Source organism: Palaemon carinicauda, chromosome 37 (assembly GCF_036898095.1).
Source record: "Palaemon carinicauda isolate YSFRI2023 chromosome 37, ASM3689809v2, whole genome shotgun sequence".
NCBI lineage: Eukaryota > Metazoa > Arthropoda > Malacostraca > Decapoda > Palaemonidae > Palaemon > Palaemon carinicauda.
The window spans coordinates 3,342,107-3,361,216 of NC_090761.1; the positions used below are offsets into that span (position 1 = coordinate 3,342,107).

A 19,110-nucleotide genomic window follows, 5' to 3' on the forward strand; every position below is an offset into this window, starting at 1 on the left:
AGATTTTAACGAGGGTTAACTACCCCCGCGCTAGTTAATGGGGGTAGGGGAAGGGGTAGCTTGCTACCCCTCCCCTCCACACACCGGTGATTTGCTTCACTTCACTTAGAGGTAGGACTTGACTTGGGGGACAGGGCTGGCGGGCAAATATGTGTAAATAGCTAAGGTTTGTATGGTTAGGAAAAATACAAATTATCTCCGAATTTGTCATTTGTTCCGTAACCGAAATACAAACCACGCTATTTACATAAGGTGACTTACCCCTTAGGAAGGGTGGAAAGTTCCCAGCCTTACTGACTTTGGCTTTACCCGGGGACTCCGACTCCAAGTGAGTAGCACTTGAGAAAAGGAGTCCCTGCACCTCACAAGTTCCTCGCTTCGCAAAGAACGTGTGGCCTACATAAGTTGTGTGTGGAGGAAAGAGCGTGACTCGTCCTATGAAGTTGACCTTGAGACCTTTAGATAGGAATCCAAGATAGGACGTTGCCAATACCACCTCGTCAGGGTACGGGGGACGCGACAGTATTAAGCTTAATACTAGGAGCACAAGGAAGCATGGTTTACCTGCAGAGGTAGAGGTCAGCTATGCGGAGACCAGGATGCTGCTTCCCCAAGAGAGGGGAAGATGAAGAAAGAAGTAAGGGTCAGACATACTCTTTCATTCACGCAGACTAAAACCGGGTAACAACGCCCTCAACCTACTGCTACTTGTCCATAAAGGAGCCTGAGGCTAGACCAGCTGTTGTGCAGCCACCACAGGGCCGATAGAAAAAGTATCGAGGCTCCTGTGGGTCACATCCTGCAGGTAGTGGGCTGTGAAGGTCGTCTGATGCTTCCAGACCCCAGCTTGAAGTACCTGCGTCACAGAGAAGTTTCTCTTGAAGGCCAGAGACATAGCGATGCCCCTGACGTCGTGAGCCCTAGGGCGACGTGACGGAGGAGGGTCCGGATTCAAGGCGTGATGGATAACCCTTTGAATCCAAGCCGAGATGGTGTTCTTGGTGACCCTCCTCTTCGTCCTGCCTGTGCTAACAAACAATGCTTGCACCTGAGGATGAACTGCAGCTGTTCTCTTCAAGTAACACCTCAGACTCCTCACTGGACATAATAGCAGCTGGTCAGGGTTGCTTGAATGGGCGACGTCGTACGAGAGACCATGAAGTTCACTAACTCGTTTGGCAGAGGCCAAAGCGAGCAGGAGAGCCGTCTTCCAAGACAGGTGGCGATCAGAGGCCTGGCGTAATGGTTCAAAGGGAGGTCTCTTAAGAGCCCTGAGGACCCGAACCACGTTCCAAGGAGGAGGTCCCAATTCCGACTGGGGGCAGGTAAGCTCCTAGCTACATATGAGTAGAGAGAGTTTCAGCGAGGAAGAAATGTCCACTCCTTTCAGCCTAAAAGCCAAGCTTAAGGCTGAGCGATAGCCTTTCACCGGTGAGACCGAAAGGCGCATTTCCTCCCGCAAATAAACGAGAAACTCCGCTATTGCTGGAATAGTGGCATCGAGTGGAGAGATACCCCTCCCACGACACCAACCACATATGACTCTCCACTTCGCCTGGTAGAGTCCCTCAGAGGACTTTCGCAGGTGCCGAGACATTCTCCCTGCAACCTGTTGCGAAAAGCCTCTCTCCGTGAGGAGACGCTGGACAGTCTCCAGGCGTGAAGCCGAACCGAGGCTACGGCTCTGTGAAAGATGTTGCAATGTAGTTGTCTGAGTAGCTCGTGTCGTGGGGGAAGTTTTCTCGGGAGCTCTGTCAGGAGCTGCAGAAGGTCCGGGAACCATTCCGCGTGATGCCACAGCGGAGCTATCAGAGTCATCGACATGTTGACCATTAGTCTGGTCCTGTTGAGCACCCTTCTCATCAGACAGAACGGTGGGAAGGCGTACACGTCGATGTTGTCCCACCGTTGTTGGAAAGCATCTTGCCAGAGTGCCTTGGGTTCCGGGACTGGGGAGCAGTACAGGGGCAGTTTGAAATTCAAAGCTGTCGCGAACAGATCCACGGTCGGGGAACCCCACAAAGTCAGGACTTTATTGGCTATCTGAGAATCCAAAGACCACTCGGTACTCACTATCTGCGAAGCCCTGCTCAGACTGTCGGCGAGCACATTCCTCTTGCCAGGAATGAAGCGAGCTGATAGTGTTATCGAGTGGACTTCGGTCCACCTCAGAATATCTACTGCAAGATGGGATTGCTGCTGCGAAAAAGTACCTCCCTGCTTGTTGATATAAGCCACTACCATGGTGTTGTCGCTCATCACCACCACGGAGTGACCCGCCAGGGTCCGTTGGAACTGTTAAAGAGCCAGGAAAACGGCCTTCATTTCTAGCAGGTTGATGTGCAGGTACTTTTCTGATTCTGACCAAAAGCCTGAGGTCCTCTGGTTCAGAATGTGCGCCCCCCACCCTTCTTTTGACGCGTCCGAAAAGAGTGACAATTCCGGGGGGAGGACGAGAAGATCCACTCCCTTTCGCAGGTTCTCGTCGACCAGCCACCACTGCAGGTCCGCCTGTTCCGAAGGTCCTATCGGGACCAGGAAGTCCGGGGAATCGGATCCTTGATTCCAACGGAACTTGAGCCGCCACTGCAGGGATCTCATCCTGAGACGGCCGTTTGGAACCAGACGGGCCAGGGAGGACAGGTGACCTAAGAGACGCAACCTCGATTGGGCGGGAAGCTCTTCTCGCCTGAGGAAGGGTTCCGCCACCCTCCTCAGCCTTGCTATCCTGTCGTCTGATGGAAAGGCTTTGTGGAGATTGGTGTCTAACAACATGCCTAGATAAACCAGTCATTGGGACGGCTGCAGAGAGGACTTCTCGAGATTTACCACGATCCTCAGATCCTGGCAAAGTCCCAGAAGCCTGTCTCGGTGTCGAAGAAGGGCCGACTCCGAGTCTGCTAGGATCAGCCAGTCATCCAGATAACGGAGGAGACGGATGCCGTTCCTGTGTGCCCAAGACGAAATCAGGGTAAACACTCTGGTGAACACCTGAGGTGCTGTGGAGAGACTGAAGCACAGCACCTTGAACTGGTAGGTCTTGCTGTCTAGGCTGAATCTCAAGTACTTACTGGAAGACGGATGGATTGGGATCTGGAAGTACGTGTCCTTCAGATCCAGTGTGCACATGAAGTCTTGTGGTCTCACCGCAAGTCTGACCGTGTCCGCTGTCTCCATGCTGAACGGAGTTTGCTTGACAAACTTGTTCAGAGCTGAGAGGTCGATGACAGGTCTCCAGCCTCCAGACGCCTTCTTTACAAGAAAGAGTCGACTGAAGAAGCCTGGGGAGCCGTCGACGACCTCCTGGAGAGCATCCTTCTTGAGCATGGTCTCGACTTCCGCCTGAAGGGCTAGCCCCTTTACCGATCCCATGGCATAGGAGCTCAACGACACTGGATTCGCTGCCATGGGAGGTTGAGATGTCGTGAATGGGACGCGATACCCTTGGCCGATCACGGAGACCGTCCAAGCATCGGCCCCATGTTGCTGCCACCTGTGCACGCAACGTCGAAGGCATCTCCTCCACAGGTGGACACGCGGGGGGACTGCCACTCCTAGCGTTTGCGTTTGCGGCCGCTCCCTCTAGGAGTCTTGCCTCCCCTGGAGGACTTACCGCCCCTCTTGTCCTTGGCAGGAAAGGGCTGGGGCTTAGACACCACTTTCTTAGCTGCCGGCGCCTGCTTCGGTGTCTTGCGAGGCTGCTGCTGATGTTGCTGCGGAACTGGAGGCTTGTAGGGCCGAGATGCAAGGGCCCTTTGGAGGAGGGAGTCCTGACTAGACTTTCTCCAGCTCTCAGCTGTACGTTCCATGTCCTGGGGCTCAAACAAATCCCCCCCGAGGAGGGAGGCATGTCTGAGCCTGTTGACGTCCATGGCGGGGACCTTCGGATGGATCTTCTCGGTCACCGCATCACGACGCTTGAGCACCGAGTTGGTCAACAGGTTGGTAACCTGATGCGCCAGGAACTCGATGGAGCGAGTGCCCGAGAGGAGGAAGGTCTCCAGGGCCTTCCTATTGCTCTCCTTAGACAGATCCTCAGAGCGCAATAGGATGCCCAGAGAACCTAGCCAGACATCCAGCCACGAAATGGCCTGCATGGCGCACTTCGCGACCTTCTCATGGCTTAGAATCTCCGACGCCGAGAACGTCACCTGCCGGGCGGAGAGCTTCTCAAGAGGAACTCCCTTAGTAAGCTCTTCTACCGAATGGTGGAGGGGAAGAGCGAGGCTAGACTCCCCCATGATCTCAAAATACCTCCTCTGCTGGAGACGAGGAGGTGGGAGGAGTTTGTTCCCGGCAGAGGAACGACTGGAGGTAGCGAGTACTGCGAGCTGAGCGTTGGCCCTGGCTCTGGCACTCTTCAGCCCCTGGGACCAGGGCAGAGCTGCGCTGGCCTTTGGGGGCTTCTGAGTTCCATAAACCTGATCCAGGACCGTGTCCTTGCCTTCACGGGGGGTGATCACAGGGTCCATGAACCCGTTGAGCTGTCTCATCAAGCCCAAGACCTGCCAGAAGGCATGCTGAGACTCTTGCTGCTCTCCTCCCTGCGGACTGGCAGCTAAGTCTCCTGTCCCCGGAAATTCTTCCTGGGGAGACACGTGGACATTCTCCCGGGGTCTAGCTGGTTCCTGACAAATACGTGCAGAAGACTTCGGCAACGTCTTGGAGTCCTTGGGTTCCCTCCTGGGCGGGATACAAGACTCCAGCAAAGTGGTCTGGTTGGCACCTTCCGCGCGAGACGATTCTCCTCCACGAGGAGGTGACTCCACCCTTGGTGCTGAGGGGGAGACCGCCGCCTCACTGGACTTTCCCGAGGACGGAAAAGCCTCGTCTACGGGAAAAGGAGAAAATGACTACGAAGGGGACAGGGCCTTCCTGACGGACCTCTTAGGAACCAACTTCTCCCTGGGAGAAGTCACCACGAAGTCCACTCCTCTCCTTCTCTTCAGCGGGGGCTAAGCCGTCGCTGGCTTGTGTCCTAGATCGGCGAGTGTCGGCTTTATAGCCTTCACTAACACCCGCATCAAAGGACCAAACCAGGACTGCCGAGACACGAACACAGAGTCCGAAATTCCCGCTGGAGGGAAGGGGATCGGGCGATCCTTCGGAGTGGACACCACTAGACCTGCCTGCAAAAAAGAAGGGGAAGGAAGTTGCCTTGACCTCTCCGAAGGTCCTTCCTTGTCCTGCAAAAGAGACCTGCGCTTAGGTGGAGGCGATCCTGACTGCGACCTGGCGACACGCGTCCCTGCTACTGCCGCGAGCTGCAGAACCCGACGCGAACGGGGGTCGCGCTGACGCTCGCGCGAGGGTGACACGAAAGAGTCGCGCGCGACGGGCTGCTGGAGTGCGGAGAGAAACGAGCGCGGAGAGCGATCACGTGCAGGCGAACGGCAGGCGAGTGAGCGAGCGGGCGCGTGGGCGAGCTGGCGAGTGAGCGCGTTGGCGAGTGGGCGAATGAGAGCGCTCAGGAGACCGCTGAGGGCCAGGGGACCGATGGTGTCCTGGAGACCTGTGACGCGTGGGTGAGTGATGGCGCGTTGGCGAGCGACCGCGCGTGGGCGAGCTGATCGCAGGGGACCTATGTTTCTCCGGATCTGCTGGGCTCTGACGCGTAGGAGAGCGGTTGCGCGCAGGCGATGGATCACGCGGAGGATCTGGAGATCGCCGGCGCTCAGGGGAATGCTGACGCGCTGGTGATCGTTGATGCGCAGGAGATCGCTGACGAGCAGGAGAACGTTGACGCGTCGGAGATCGCTGTCGCGCTGGAGAACGCTGGCGAGCAGGGAGACGGCGCGTAGAAGGCTGCGCAGGAACTGTCAGCGCGACGCGCAAAGACGAACGCTCGCGAGTAGGCTTAGGAAGAGGAGGCGCGTGGGCGTGCAGGAACTCTAGATGTACGCGCAGGAGAAAGCTGACGAGCAGGGTTGCGAGAGCGAGGAGAGGTTGAGTCCTTGCCCAAGTCCTGAACTGGAGTTCTAGGGCGCGTGGGCGAGCGTGGGCGCACAGGGCGCGTGTCAGGAACTGGAAGCGCAGGAGATCTAGTGCACTCAGGAGATCGTTGGCGCGCTGGGCACGCAGCAGGAACAGGAGGATGTTCGTTGTCCTTAGGAGAGCGCTGGGGAGCAGTAGGGCGTTGACCATCAGAAGAGCGCTGGCGATCAGGAGAGCGCTGACGAGCAGGAGAGCGTTGGTGTGTAACTACGCGTGAACGCGCAGGGGAACCCTGACGCGCAAGGGAAGCGCCCACACCGTGGGCGACATCCCTTTGCCCGAAGGGACCGGTGCCCGTCGGCTGACGAGATCAGACTGCTGGCCGTCTGCACAGGAAGTAGAAAGTCTGGAAGGCGTAGGAGAACGTGAACGATTCCCGGAGAGGTCTAAGGACGCGGCTGCTACAGACTGCTTCTGGTGAGGAGAGTCCTCATCGGAGGACGGAGGAGGAGAAGACTCGAAAAGGCGCCTCTTGACACCCTTATAGGGAGACGGGAGGCCCTTGCGGCGAAGCGGACGATGAGCCTTACGGCGAAGGCGGCCATGAGGGAGGTCGTCAGGATCATCAGTCCTCCGAAGAGGAGTCTCAGTCAGAGTGCTCCCCCGAGGAGGAGACTTAGCCGCAGGAGAGCCCGTGGGACCCCCTTCCCCCTCCGAAGGATGTACAGAAGGGGGAGGAGAGCCTTCAGCAACGTCATCACCATCAGGAGCCGCAGAGGTTTGACCAGACTCGTCGGAAGCCTCTGCCACCACGACGTCGACGATAAACACAGGATCTACCTCTGCTATCACCGGCGACTGCTTGACAGCGGCCCCCAACTGAATAAGGTCAAACAGGGCTTCCTTGGAGGGCAGGCCCTTAAGCCCCAAGGAACCCCAAAGCTGAAAAAGATCATCATTATACATAAGAGTTAACATTATCAAAATCCTCCCCCGGAGGAGGAGGGGGAACCGCCCCGCTATGGGAGGCGACGCCCTCTCCCGCACCCCGAGGTCGGGAAACAGAACTAGGGCCTGCGCTCCCACTCGGCGGCCTCTCACTAGGAGCCGGACGAGGGGGAGCTTCGGAGGAGGTTTGGGCGGCGGAAGAAGAGTCCCAAGAGCCTTCCTCCTTCAAGGCAACCCTCGAAGGAGAACGGTCTCTCTTGGACTTCTTCTTACGCCGGCGGGCAAACCTCTCCCACTGGGAGGCAGACCACTCCCTACACTCACTACTTGTATTTTCACTATCACACCGTCGGCCTCGACACTGCGGGCAAAGGGTGTGAGGATCGGTATCCACCGCAGACATGAAGGTACTGCAAGGGCGGCCAGCAATCCCAGGGCACTTGCGCATGATGAATAGCAAAGGGCGAGGCCAACTTCAAACACACAAAGCTGAGGAAAAGCAAAGAAAAGATTAAGGCTGTCAAAAACGAGGACGATAGACAGAGACGTCTGTACATCGTCCGAGCCAAAAGTGAAGTGAAGCAAATCACCGGTGTGTGGGGGGGAGGGGTAGCAAGCTATCCCTTCCCCTACCCCCGTTAACAAGCGCGGGGGTAGTTAACCCTCGTTAAAATCTATTGGCTCGTCAATTTCAGCTACGCCGAAAGGTAAACCCAATGTAAATAGCGTGGTTTGTATTTCGGTTACGGAACAAACAGTATTTAAAAAAAAGGAGAAAAACTCTGAAGACCAACCTGATATTTTCCACTTTTTAACCTTATCAACATTTTTGGTTTCAAGAAGTAAGAGTATTTGATTTGATCCCATCGGAAAGTATGGAAGGAAGGATACTAAGTAAGAGAGACAACCCAAAATTACCTCATGATGGATATATGTGTTTGACAAGCGCAGCAAGAAGGATCCTTCGATAAAGTTTTGGAGATGTGAGAACAAGAATGAATGCAAAGCCCGTATTGACACAAAAAACGATGACGTAACAAAGGAATTGAATTACCATTCTCATGGTAGTTCAGCAGCAAGTGTCAGATTAGCTGAGATTAAAACAAGAATAAAGTGTTGGGCTAGGGAAAGCCAAGATCAACCATCAATAATTGAAAATTCCTGCACGGAAAATGTTTCTCAAGCCACTTAAGAAGCCCTCCCAAAGTTGGACGCAATGAAGCAAATAGTAAGGAGAAAAGGAAACAAAATCGACCTAGCCCCACCAAACCCTATTCGTGTTCGTGATTTAGTGATCCCCGAAGAGTACAAAAATTATGTGAAGAATAATGGTGAAAGTGAAAACTTTCTAATAGCAGACTCTGTTTATGAAGATAAAAGAATTTTGATTTTCAGAAGACAGAGCTGGACTTCGTTTTTACTAGATCCCGAGGTTTGGTATGGTGACGGAACCTTGAAGTTAGCTCCTCCATTATTTTCACAAGTTTATGCGCTTATGACAAGAAGACATGGAAGAGTTCCCCCGGGTTTGTATGCCTTATTATCAGATAAAAGGCGTGTAACTTATGTACGCATGTTTCAAATGATTAGTGACGCAATTCCTGTATTAAATCCAAGCAGAATATCATGTGACTTTGAACCAGCAGCTATATCAGCAATGGAAGAATGTTTTCCATGAGTAGTGATACAAGGTTGTTTCTTCCATTTAGCACATAACATACATATGCTACTTAAACAATCTGGGCTTCAAGTTTGATATAATAATGATTCTGAATTTCCTTTAAAAGCAAAAATGATCTTAGCCTTGTGTTTTGTGCCTATTCCTCATTTTGATACTTACATCAATGCCTTGACTGAATACTTGTCACAAGAGCTTCAATCACTTATCAACTAGTTTGAGGATAATTACATTAAACAACCCATGAGAAGAGGCAATGGTAGGCGCCCGCTTCTTTTCCCTTCTGAAATATGGAATCAATATGAACGAACCATCGTTGGGCTGGACAGAACTAATAATCACACAGAAGTTGCGCATAGAAGAATATATGCGGAATTAGGAGTTAACCACCCCGTGATATGGAAATTCATCAATTCCCTGAAAAAAATTCAAAAGAACCGCGATGTTTATTATGAACAATTGGTTGCTGACCACAGTCCAAAACAAAATCTTCTAAAGTATTTGAGAGATGACGAGCGCATTTTAAATATTGTAAGCCAGCTTGCTGAGAGAGAACCTCTAGAATATTTGCGTGGCTTAACCCACAATTATGAAATGCAATTAGTTTTTAAATAATTTATATTCTACATGTTTTATGTCAAAATTTTTTTTTAAATACTTTCCTAGCTAAATTAATTAATTCCTTTCATTGCAATATCTATATTTCATTCTAGCGCCAAAATAAATTTTGGGGGGGCCGAAGTTATGAGGCCAAAAGAATGAGTGCCATAAAAAAATGGAGAGAAAAAAAAGAGGTGCCAAAAAATCTGGGGCAAAATGGTGGCGCCAAAAAGCACAAAACCCACGATTTTTGCGTCTGACCTTCGGTTTTGTGAAGCCAGTGCAATTTATCTCGAAAGTGAGGGTTTTTCAAGTTCCTATACATCTTTTGGTGATTAATATTAAGAACTGGGATTACTACTATTTACAGATCTGATGTAGACCAAAACAATGATTTTTATTTTCTTTTAAAGTTATTTCTTTTCAGGGTATAATTTTTTTCTTTTTTGCAAAAAAATAAACCATAAAAATTAAGAAAAAAGAAAAAAAATTATCCAGAAATTAGAAAAATTAGAATAGACAATTTGTTCTGCAAACTCTTTAAAATTAAGGGAGAAGTAAGAATTTGAAGGTCAATAAGTATAGTTTTGAGATACGGGCGTTCAAAATTTTCTTTGTATTTTTACAAAGACATTGTTAATGAATTGTGATTGTTATGAATTCTATGATCCTTTTTGGGTACAAATAACCCAAAACTATGCTATTCATCATAATTTAATCATAAATGAAGAACCCTTTGCTTCTTTAGGCTCCTGGTCTTGCTCCTTCCTCAACAAAATCACTGTCTCACCTTCACTTACTGTGCTAATATCACTGAGAATAGACATTTTTGAACTCTAACTAGCGCTAATTCTCTTCTTCTTCATAGAAATAAGATGTTTTGCTAGTTTTTTTTCCTCCTTGGCATGATGAAATTCTTATTGAAACAAAGAAAAATCGATGAAGTATCAGAGGTACGCTCGGGGGAACGAGTGCTCGGGCGCTAAAGCCTCTCGTTTCCTTTCGTTGTTCGACATTCCTTCTCCCAAGGGTTGGGGAGCTTGGAAGAGGTCTATAGCTAGAAGAACGATAGGTCCTAGCAGACGCACCATCTATTGAGAGGCGGTGCTTAAGCCGAAACAAAGAGCCCAAAACTGGAAAAACTTCCTCCTTCTACAAGAACCTCAGGTATTGCTTGAAGTTCGGATGGATGGGGATGTGGAAGTAAGCATCCTGGAGGTCTAAAGAGACCATCCAGTCGTCCTTTCTTACTGCTGCTAGGACTGATTTCGATGTCTCCATGGAAAACTTTGTCTTCTGAACGAAGGCGTTGAGAGCACTTAAATCCAGGACCGGTCAATAGCCTCCTTCTCCAAGAAGAGAGACATTTGATGTTGCATAGCCTGTCTCTTTGGCTCCTCTCTGTATCTGGCAGAGAGGTCTATCGGAGTTACTATTAAAGGAGGTTTCACTTGCAAAAAGAATTCGCATCCCTTCTTTAGAAATAGTACTGACCAAAGGTCTGCTCCTCTCCTCTCCCAGGCTTGCCAGAAGTTGTTTAGTCTGGCTCCTACTGTTGTCTGTGCGGTTTAGAGAAAAAAGTATGCAGAACCTTTCTTGCTAATTTAGACACCAAATCCTGTGTGACCTTTAGGGCTAAAGTGGAAGAGACCTCTTTGACCAACTCTTGAGGAAGAAGAGAGGAAGAAAAAAGGGGGGTGCGTACCTCAATTCTGACTTCTGAATGGGTGTAACCCCAATGGACAGAAAAGAACACATTTGGGCTCTTTTCTTAAAGACCCCCGCTGAGAAAAGGGCTGCTAACTCATTGGAACCGTTCTTTAAGACTTCATCTATGCTTGACATAATGAGGCTGAGACTATCTGTGTCCACATCCTTCAAGGCAAAAACCTTCTTCCCCAATGCTCCCAGAGTCCAATTAAGGGAAAATGAATACTTTGAAAGCTTTGAAGACGCCTTTGAGATGATAATCAAGCTCTGACGTTGACCAGAATATTTGGTCCTTCCTAAGGCCATCCTACGCAGAGCGTCTACTAGACTCGAAAAATCTCCTTGGGCAGAGGTAGGAACCCCCAAGCTGAGAACTTCTCATGTCTTGAACCAAACACTAGGTCTGGAGGCCAATTTAGCCAAGGGAAAAGGAAAAAACAGTATTACCCTGGATAATCTTGGACTGTATCCAGTCTCCCATCATCCTCAAAGCTCTTTAAGATGATCGGGACAACACCATCTTTGTAAACAGAGACTCCTTCGACGCCTTCCCTAGCATAAACTCTGAAGGTGGGGAACGAGGAGCAGCAGGCACAAAATAATTCGGAAACTCTTCAGAAAAAAACTCTCATGAGTTTCTATAAGTCAACCGAAGGATGAAGGATCTTAGGATCTTCTCCTACAAGAATTCCTCTAAAAGGTAAATAGGGGAAAGGAGATCGTCGATCCCTTCCTCCTACAAGTCTCTAACCGAGGTAGAGACGTCTTGTTTCCTAGGAGTTAACTCCGTAAGGTCCTGTAATTCTGACCTCAATGGGTCCAAGATCATTACTTACTTTACTTACTTTTAGGGGTTTATTTCTCGCCCTCCATCAGACACCAAGAGTCTGTACAGGCGGGCCTTGGTGTGTGAAAATAATTTCTTTCCAGTTAATATTTTTCTCTGTATCATTTCAGTTATAGGCCTGACGTAACTATGTTCCAACGCCAGACGCTCGCGGTCATTACGATCAAAACTAAGACGTTCGCGATCTCGACGTTCGGCTCGACTGGTGTAATCACGACGTCACGTCTAACTGCTTGACGCTCAGCGTCACGTCTAACTACTTGATGCTCGGCGTCAAGCTAGACACCCGACATCAAGTCCAACTGCTGGAAGCTTGACGGAATGCATCTGCTTGACGCTCGGCGTCACGTCTAACTACTTGACACTCGACGTCAAGTCCAACTGCTGGACGCTAAACGCCATGCAACTGCTTGATGCTCGGCACCACATGACTCTCGGAACAATGACGTTCGTGACTAGACGCTCGCAATTTAGACGCTCGACACTCGGCGTCACGTCCAACTGCTTGACGCTCAACGTCACGTAACTGCTTGACGCTCGACGTCACGTAACTGCTTGAAGCTCGACGTCATGTCTAACTGCTTGACACTCGACGTGAAGTCTAACAGCAGGAAGCTTGACGCCATGCAACTGCTTGACACTCGGAACAATGACGCTCGCGATTCAGATGCTCGGAACTATGAAGTTCGCGTCTATAACATTCGCTCATCCAACAAGAGAGACAAAGAAGCTGCACTCAGTTTCAAACACCGTGCCAAACTGTTACTCATTAGTAGTGCTGGACGCTCGACGTCTCGCTTGCCGTCCAATGCTCTGATGCTCGGTGTTACGTGTCATGACTTCCAGCTACTCGACGCTTGGTGTGATGTAGCCCATTCCTTAACGTTCGGCGTCCTTCTTGACGCTAGCGTTATGGTGTTAAGCATCTAAATGTTCGGCGACATGACGAGCGACTCTCTTCTTGTCTAGAAGGAAGGGAAATACGTAAGACGCCCGCCCAGTCTGTGAGCTGAGTCAACCGACGGCAAAGATAACACTTTTACCTCGCCTTTCCCACAGTGAGGGCGAGCGTTCTGGGAAGTGTCAACAGGAACGCTCGAGGGGACATCTGCTCGAGCGCTAACGCCTCTCATTTCCTTTCGCCGATCGACATTCCTTCTCCCAGGGGTTGGGGAGCTTGGAAGAGGTTTAAGGCTGGGATAACGATAGGGTTGAGCAGACGCACCCTCCACCGACTGATTAAATTCACTGCACTAATTTAGCACTGAAAATTGCACTTTTTATACTCTTTCACATAAGATGACAAATTCGGAGATAATTTGTATTTTTCCTAACCATACAAACCTTAGTTATTTACAAAGGGTTTACTTTCGGCGTAGCTGAAAGGACGAGCCATTAGAATTTAACGAGGGTGTATAACCCCCGCGCTAGTTAGCAGGGGATAGGGGAGTGGTAGCTAGCTACCCCTCCCCCCTCACACACCGGTGAACTGCTTCACTTCACTTAGAGGTAGGACTTGCCTTGGGGCAAAGATAACACTTTTACCTCGCCTTTCCCACAGTGAGGGCGAGCGTTCTGGGAAGTGTCAACAGGAACGCTCGAGGGGACGTCTGCTCGAGCGCTAACGCCTCTCATTTCTTTTCGCCGATCGACATTCCTTCTCCCAGGGGTTGGGGAGCTTGGAAGAGGTCTAAGGCTGGGATAACGATAGGGTTGAGCAGACGCACCCTCCACTGACTGATTAAATTCACTGCACTAATTTAACACTGAAAATTGCACTTTTTATACTCTTTCACATAAGATGACAAATTCGGAGATAATTTGTATTTTTCCTAACCATACAAACCTTAGCTATTTACAAAGGGTTTACTTTCGGCGTAGCTGAAAGGACGAGCCATTAGAATTTAAAGAGGGTGTATAACCCCCGCGCTAGTTAGCAGGGGGGGTAGGGGAGTGGTAGCTAGCTACCCCTCCCCCCTCACACACCGGTGAACTGCTTCACTTCACTTAGAGGTAGGACTTGCCTTGGGGGACAGGGCTGGCGGGCAAATATGTGTAAATAGCTAAGGTTTGTGTGGTTAGGGAAAATATAAATTATCTCCGAATTTGTCATTTGTTCCGTAACCGAAATACAAACCATGCTATTTACATAGGCTGATTTACCCTTAGGAAGAGTGGAAAGTCCCCAGCCGAGTGAGCAGCAATTGAGAAAAAGAGTCCCTGCACCTCGCAAGTTCTTGCTACGCAAGAAACGTGCGGCCTACATAAGCTTGAAGTGGAGGGAAGAAGTGTGACTTGTCCTAGGAAGTTGACCTGAAGTCCTTCAGCTGAAATTCTAGGCTAGGACGTTCCCAATACCACCTTGTCAGGGTATGGGGGACGCGACAGTATTAACTCAATACTAGGAATGCAAGGAAGCATGGTTTACCTGCAGAGGTTTGAGGTCAGCTATGCAGAGATCCCAGGATGCTACTTTCCCCAAGAGAGGGGAGGATGAAGAAAGAAGTAAGGGCCAGACATACTTCTTTCATTCATGCAGTCTAAAACCGGATAACAATGCCCTCAACCTTCTGCTACCTGTCCAATAAGGAGCCTGAGGTTAGACCAGCTGTTGTGTAGCCACCACAGGGCCGATAGACGTATCGAGGCTCCAGTGGGTCACGTCCTGCAGGTAGTGGGCTGTGAAAGTCGTTAGACGCTTCCAGAATCCAGCTTGTAGCACTTGCGTCACAGAGTAATTTCTCTTGAAGGCCAGGGACGTTGCGATGCCTCTGACATCGTGTGCCCTAAGGCGACGTGTCGGAGGAGGATCTGGATTCAGGGCGTGATGGATGACCCTTTGATTCCAGGCTGAAAAGGCATTCTTGATGACCCTCCTCTCCGTCCTCCCTGTGCTCCCAAACAGGGCTTGCACGCGAGGACGAACTGCAGCTGTTCTTTAAGATAACCCCTCCGACTCCTTACTGGGCCTAGTAGGAGAAGGTCTGGGTCATCTGTTACAGAACGGAGACTCAAAATCCTGAAGGAGTTGACCGAAGGTCCGGGACTCCCAGATTTTGAGTTTAGTAACGAACTCAGGGACGAACCTGAACGTTACCTCCCCCCATCCTCTTGAGTGGGCGACGCCGTACGAGAGACCATGACGTTCGCTGACACGCTTGGCCGAGGCCAGAGTGAGCAGGAGTACCGTCTTCCAAGACCGGTGACGATCAGAAGCCTGGCGTAATGGTTCGCAAGGAGATCTCTTAAGAGCCCTAAGAGCCCGAACTATGTTCCATGGAGAAGGTCTCACTTCCGACTGGGGCAGGTAAGTTCGTAGTTACGTATGAGCGAAAAAAGATCCAGCGAGGAGGAAATGTCTATTCCTTTCAGCCTGAGGGCCAGGCTAAAGGCTGAGCGATAGGCTTCCACCGCCGAGAGCGAGAGGAGCATCACCTCCCGCTGATAGACAATGATTCCGCTATTGCTGAAATAGTGGCATCAAAGGGGGAGGTACCTCTCCCACAACACCAACCACAGAAGATTCTCCACTTCGCCTGGTAGAGGATGACTTTCGCAGGTGTCGAGACATCCACTCCGCAACTTGTTGCGGAACGCCTCTCTCTGTGAGGGGATGCTGGATGGTCTCCAGGCATGAAGCCGAAGCGATGCTACGGCTTGTGGTAGATGCCGCAGTGTGGTTGTTTGAGTAGCTCGTATCGTGGGGGAAGCTCTCTCAGGAGTTCCGTCAGGAGATGCAGAAGTTCCGGGAACCACTCTGCATGATGCCGCAGCGGAGCTATCAGAGTCATCGACAGGTTGACCGATAGTCTAGTCTTGTTGAGCCCCCTTCTCAACAGATAGAACGGTGGGAAGATGTAGACGTCAATGTTGTCCTACCGTGTAGCAAGGCATCTTGCCAGAGTGCCTTGGGGTCTGGGACTGGGAGTAGTACAGCGGCAACTTGAAATTCAAGGCTGTCGCAAACAGGTCCACAAGGTCAGGACCTGTTGGCTACCAAGGGGGGCCGAAGACCACTCGGTACTCTCTATCTGTGAAGTCCTGCTCAGACTGTCGGAGAGCACATTCCTTGTCCGGAATGAAACGAGCCGATAGGGTAAGAGTGGACTTCGGTTCATCTCAGTATCTCCACTGTAAGATGAGAAAGTTGATATGAAAAGATACCTCCCTGCTTGCTGAAACAAAAGGCTCTACCGTGGAGTTGTCGTCCACGGAGTGACTCGCCAGGGTCTGTTGGAAGTGTTGAGGGGCCAGACTACGGCCTTCATTCCTAGCAGATTGATGTGGAGGTACCCTTCTGGTTCTGACCATAGGCCTGATTCAGAACGTGGACCCCACCCCCCTTGTTTTGACGAGTCCGAGAACAGCATCAAATGAGGGGAAAGGGCGAGAAGATCCCTGCAAAGGTTTCCACAGGTCAACTATCACTGCAGGGCCATTCGTTCCGCAGGTTCCAAAGGGAACAGAATGTCCAGGGAATCGTTGTCTTGATTCCACCGGGACTTGGGCCGCCGACGCAGGGATCTCATCCTGAGGAGGCCGTTGGAACTAGATTGGCCAAGGAGGAAAGGTGACCTACGAGGCGTAACCAAGATTGGGCTGGAAGCTTTCATCGTCTGAGGAAAGGTTCTGCGATTCTCATCAGCCTTGCTATCCTACCATCTGATGGGAAGGCTTGGAGATTGGAGTCTAATATCATGCCTAGATATCCCAGTTGTTGAGATGGAAGCAGAGAAGACTTCCAGAGAATTACCATGATCCCTAGATCTTGGCAAAGTCCCAGAAGCTTGTCTCGGTGTTGAGGAAGGGTCGATTCCGAGACTGCCTAGGATAGCCAGTCATCCAGAAAGCGAAGGAGACGGATGCCGCTCCTGTGTGGCCATGAAGATAACAGGGTGAACATTCTGGAGGACACCTGCGGTGCTGCGGGGAGATCGAAACACTGTACCTCGAACTGGTATATCTGTTGTCTAGGCTGAATTTCAAGTACTTCCTGGAAGACGGATGGATTGGGATCTGGAAGTACCCGTCCTTCAGCTCCAGTGTGCACATGAAGAGTTGTGGTCACACTACAAGCCTGATTGGCTCTGCTGTTCCACGCTGAACGAAGTTTGTTCGACAAACTTGATCAGGGTTGAGAGGTCGAGACAGGTCTCCAGACTTCGGACGCTTTCTTACAAGAAAGAGTTGACTGAAGCCGTGGGGGGGAGACGTTGATGACCTTTTGGAGAGCCTCCTCTAGAGCATGGTCTCGATTCCTGCCCGGAGGGCTAGCCCCTTTGCCGATCCCATGGCATAGGAGCTCGGCGACACTGGATTTGCTGTCAGCGGAGGTAGAGATGTAAAGAACGGGACGCGAAATCCTTGGCTGATCACGGAGATCGTGCAGGAATCGGCCCCGAGCTGCTGCCACCTGAGCGTGCAACCTTGGGCATCCCCCCACCGGGGACCCTGCAGGGGGGTTGCCAATCCTAGCGTTTGCGGCCTCGGCCACTCCCTCAGGATTATTGCCTCCCCAGAAGGACTTCCCGCCCTTCTTGCCTCTGACAGGAGGGGGCTGCTGTTTAGACACCTTGTCTTAGCTGGCGGGGGTGGTTCCGATGTCCTAGGCTGACGAGGCTGTTGTTGTTGAGGCGCTGGAGGTTTGTAGGGACTGGATGCAAGCACCTATGGAGGAGCGAACCGTGATTCGCTTTCTCCACCTCTCAGCTGTCCGTTCCCTGTCCTTGGGCTCAAAACAAGGTCTTTCCAAGAGTGGAAGAGTGTCTGAGCTTGCCGACATCCATGGTTGGTACTTCCGAGAGGAACCTCTCGGTCACTGCATCTCAATGCTTCAACATCGAGTTTGCCCACAAGTTCGAAACTTGGTGAGCCGGGAAACGAGGTGCTCGTGCCCGAGAGGAGGAAAGTTTCCATGACCTTCCTGGAGCTTTCCTTGGACAAATTCTCGGATCGCAACAGGATGCCCAGAGATCCAAGCCAGACAACCATCCACGAAGTGGCCCGCATGGCACACTTTGCGGCTTTCTTCTGGCTTAAGATCTCCGATGACGAGAATGTCACCTGCCGGGCGGAGAACTTCTCGAGAGAAGAACTCCCTTGGGAGAGCCTTCCACGGAATGGTGGAGAGGAAGGGCTGAAACCAGGTTCCCCCATGATCTCGAAGTACCTCCTCTGCTGACGGCTGACAGACGCAGTGTCAGCGACTCTCGCTAGGGGAAAAGGAATCGAACGATCCTGAGGAGTAGAGATGATGGGGCCTGCCTGAAAGGAAGGAGAAGAATGTTGCCCAGACCTCTCTGAAGACTCTTCCTGCTCTTGTATGCGCCATGTTCTGCGTATACGGGGAGAAGATCGTGTACTGGAAGTACGCGCCCTAGAAGACTCGCCAGCTTGCCCGTGTTGCGATAACCCGACGGGAATAGTGGTCGAAATCACCCTGGCGCTCGCGCGATGGCAAATCATTGGTTCGCGCGCGAGCGAACGAGGGCATGCAGGCGCGTGGGTGCGAGGGCGCACAGGCGAAAGTGCAGGTGAGGGCGAGCGCAGTTGAAAGGACGAGCTCTGGAAGTCGGGAGACCGATGGTGTGTAAGCGAGCAATGGCACGTTGGCGCGTTCGGTGAGCGATGGCGCGTTCGGCGAGCGATGGCTCGCTGGCGGGAATCGCGCGATGGAAAATCGCTGGTTCACGCGTGGGCGAACACAGGTTTGCGTGTGCGCGGACGTATGGGCGAGCACAGGCAGCCGGAAGACCGATGGCGCGTAAGCAACCGATGATGCGCTGACGAGCGATGGCGCGTCTTGGCGAGCGATGGCGCGTCTTGGCGAGCGATGGCTTGTAGGCGGGCGATGGTTTGTAGGCGGGCGAAAGCGCGTTGGCAAGCGATGGCGCGTGGGCAAGTGATGGCGCGTTGCCAAGCGATGGCGCGTTGGCAAGCGGTGGCGCGTAGCGACCGCTCACGTACAGGAGAGTTAACGCGGGGGCGCGTAGGAAACCTACGACGATTGAAGCGTTGGCGTTAAAAACGCTTGCGTGCAGGCGACGAATCACGTGGGAGCGTAGGAGATCGCTGGGCCGTAAGGAGAGCCCAGGGGTTCCTGTGAGCGCCTGTGTGCTAACTTAGGTATCTCCTGGGCGGCGCGGTGAAATGGAGGCGCTGCGAGTCCAGAAGAACCTGTGAGCGCCTGTGCGCTAGCGTAGGAACTTCTTAAACTGCGCGACGAGGCAGGAACCAGGAGATCGTAGGAGCGTAGTTGCGTGGCCAAGAGAAATGCGCGGCCAGACGTATGAGAGATCGTCGGCGAGGAGGCGAAGGAATAACTCCTTGCCTACGCCCAGATCCGAAGATCATGGGCGCGTGGGCGAACGATGACGCATATACGCACATCAGC

General features: G+C 51.6%; 1 protein-coding gene across 1 annotated transcript in view; it reads right to left on the bottom strand.

The window, feature by feature from the left end:
- The window catches only part of LOC137628969 (E3 ubiquitin-protein ligase BRE1A-like), a 248,520-nt gene that overhangs the window by 112,367 nt on the left and 117,043 nt on the right, over positions 1–19,110 (bottom strand). The gene's annotated exons all lie outside the window — the stretch shown is intronic.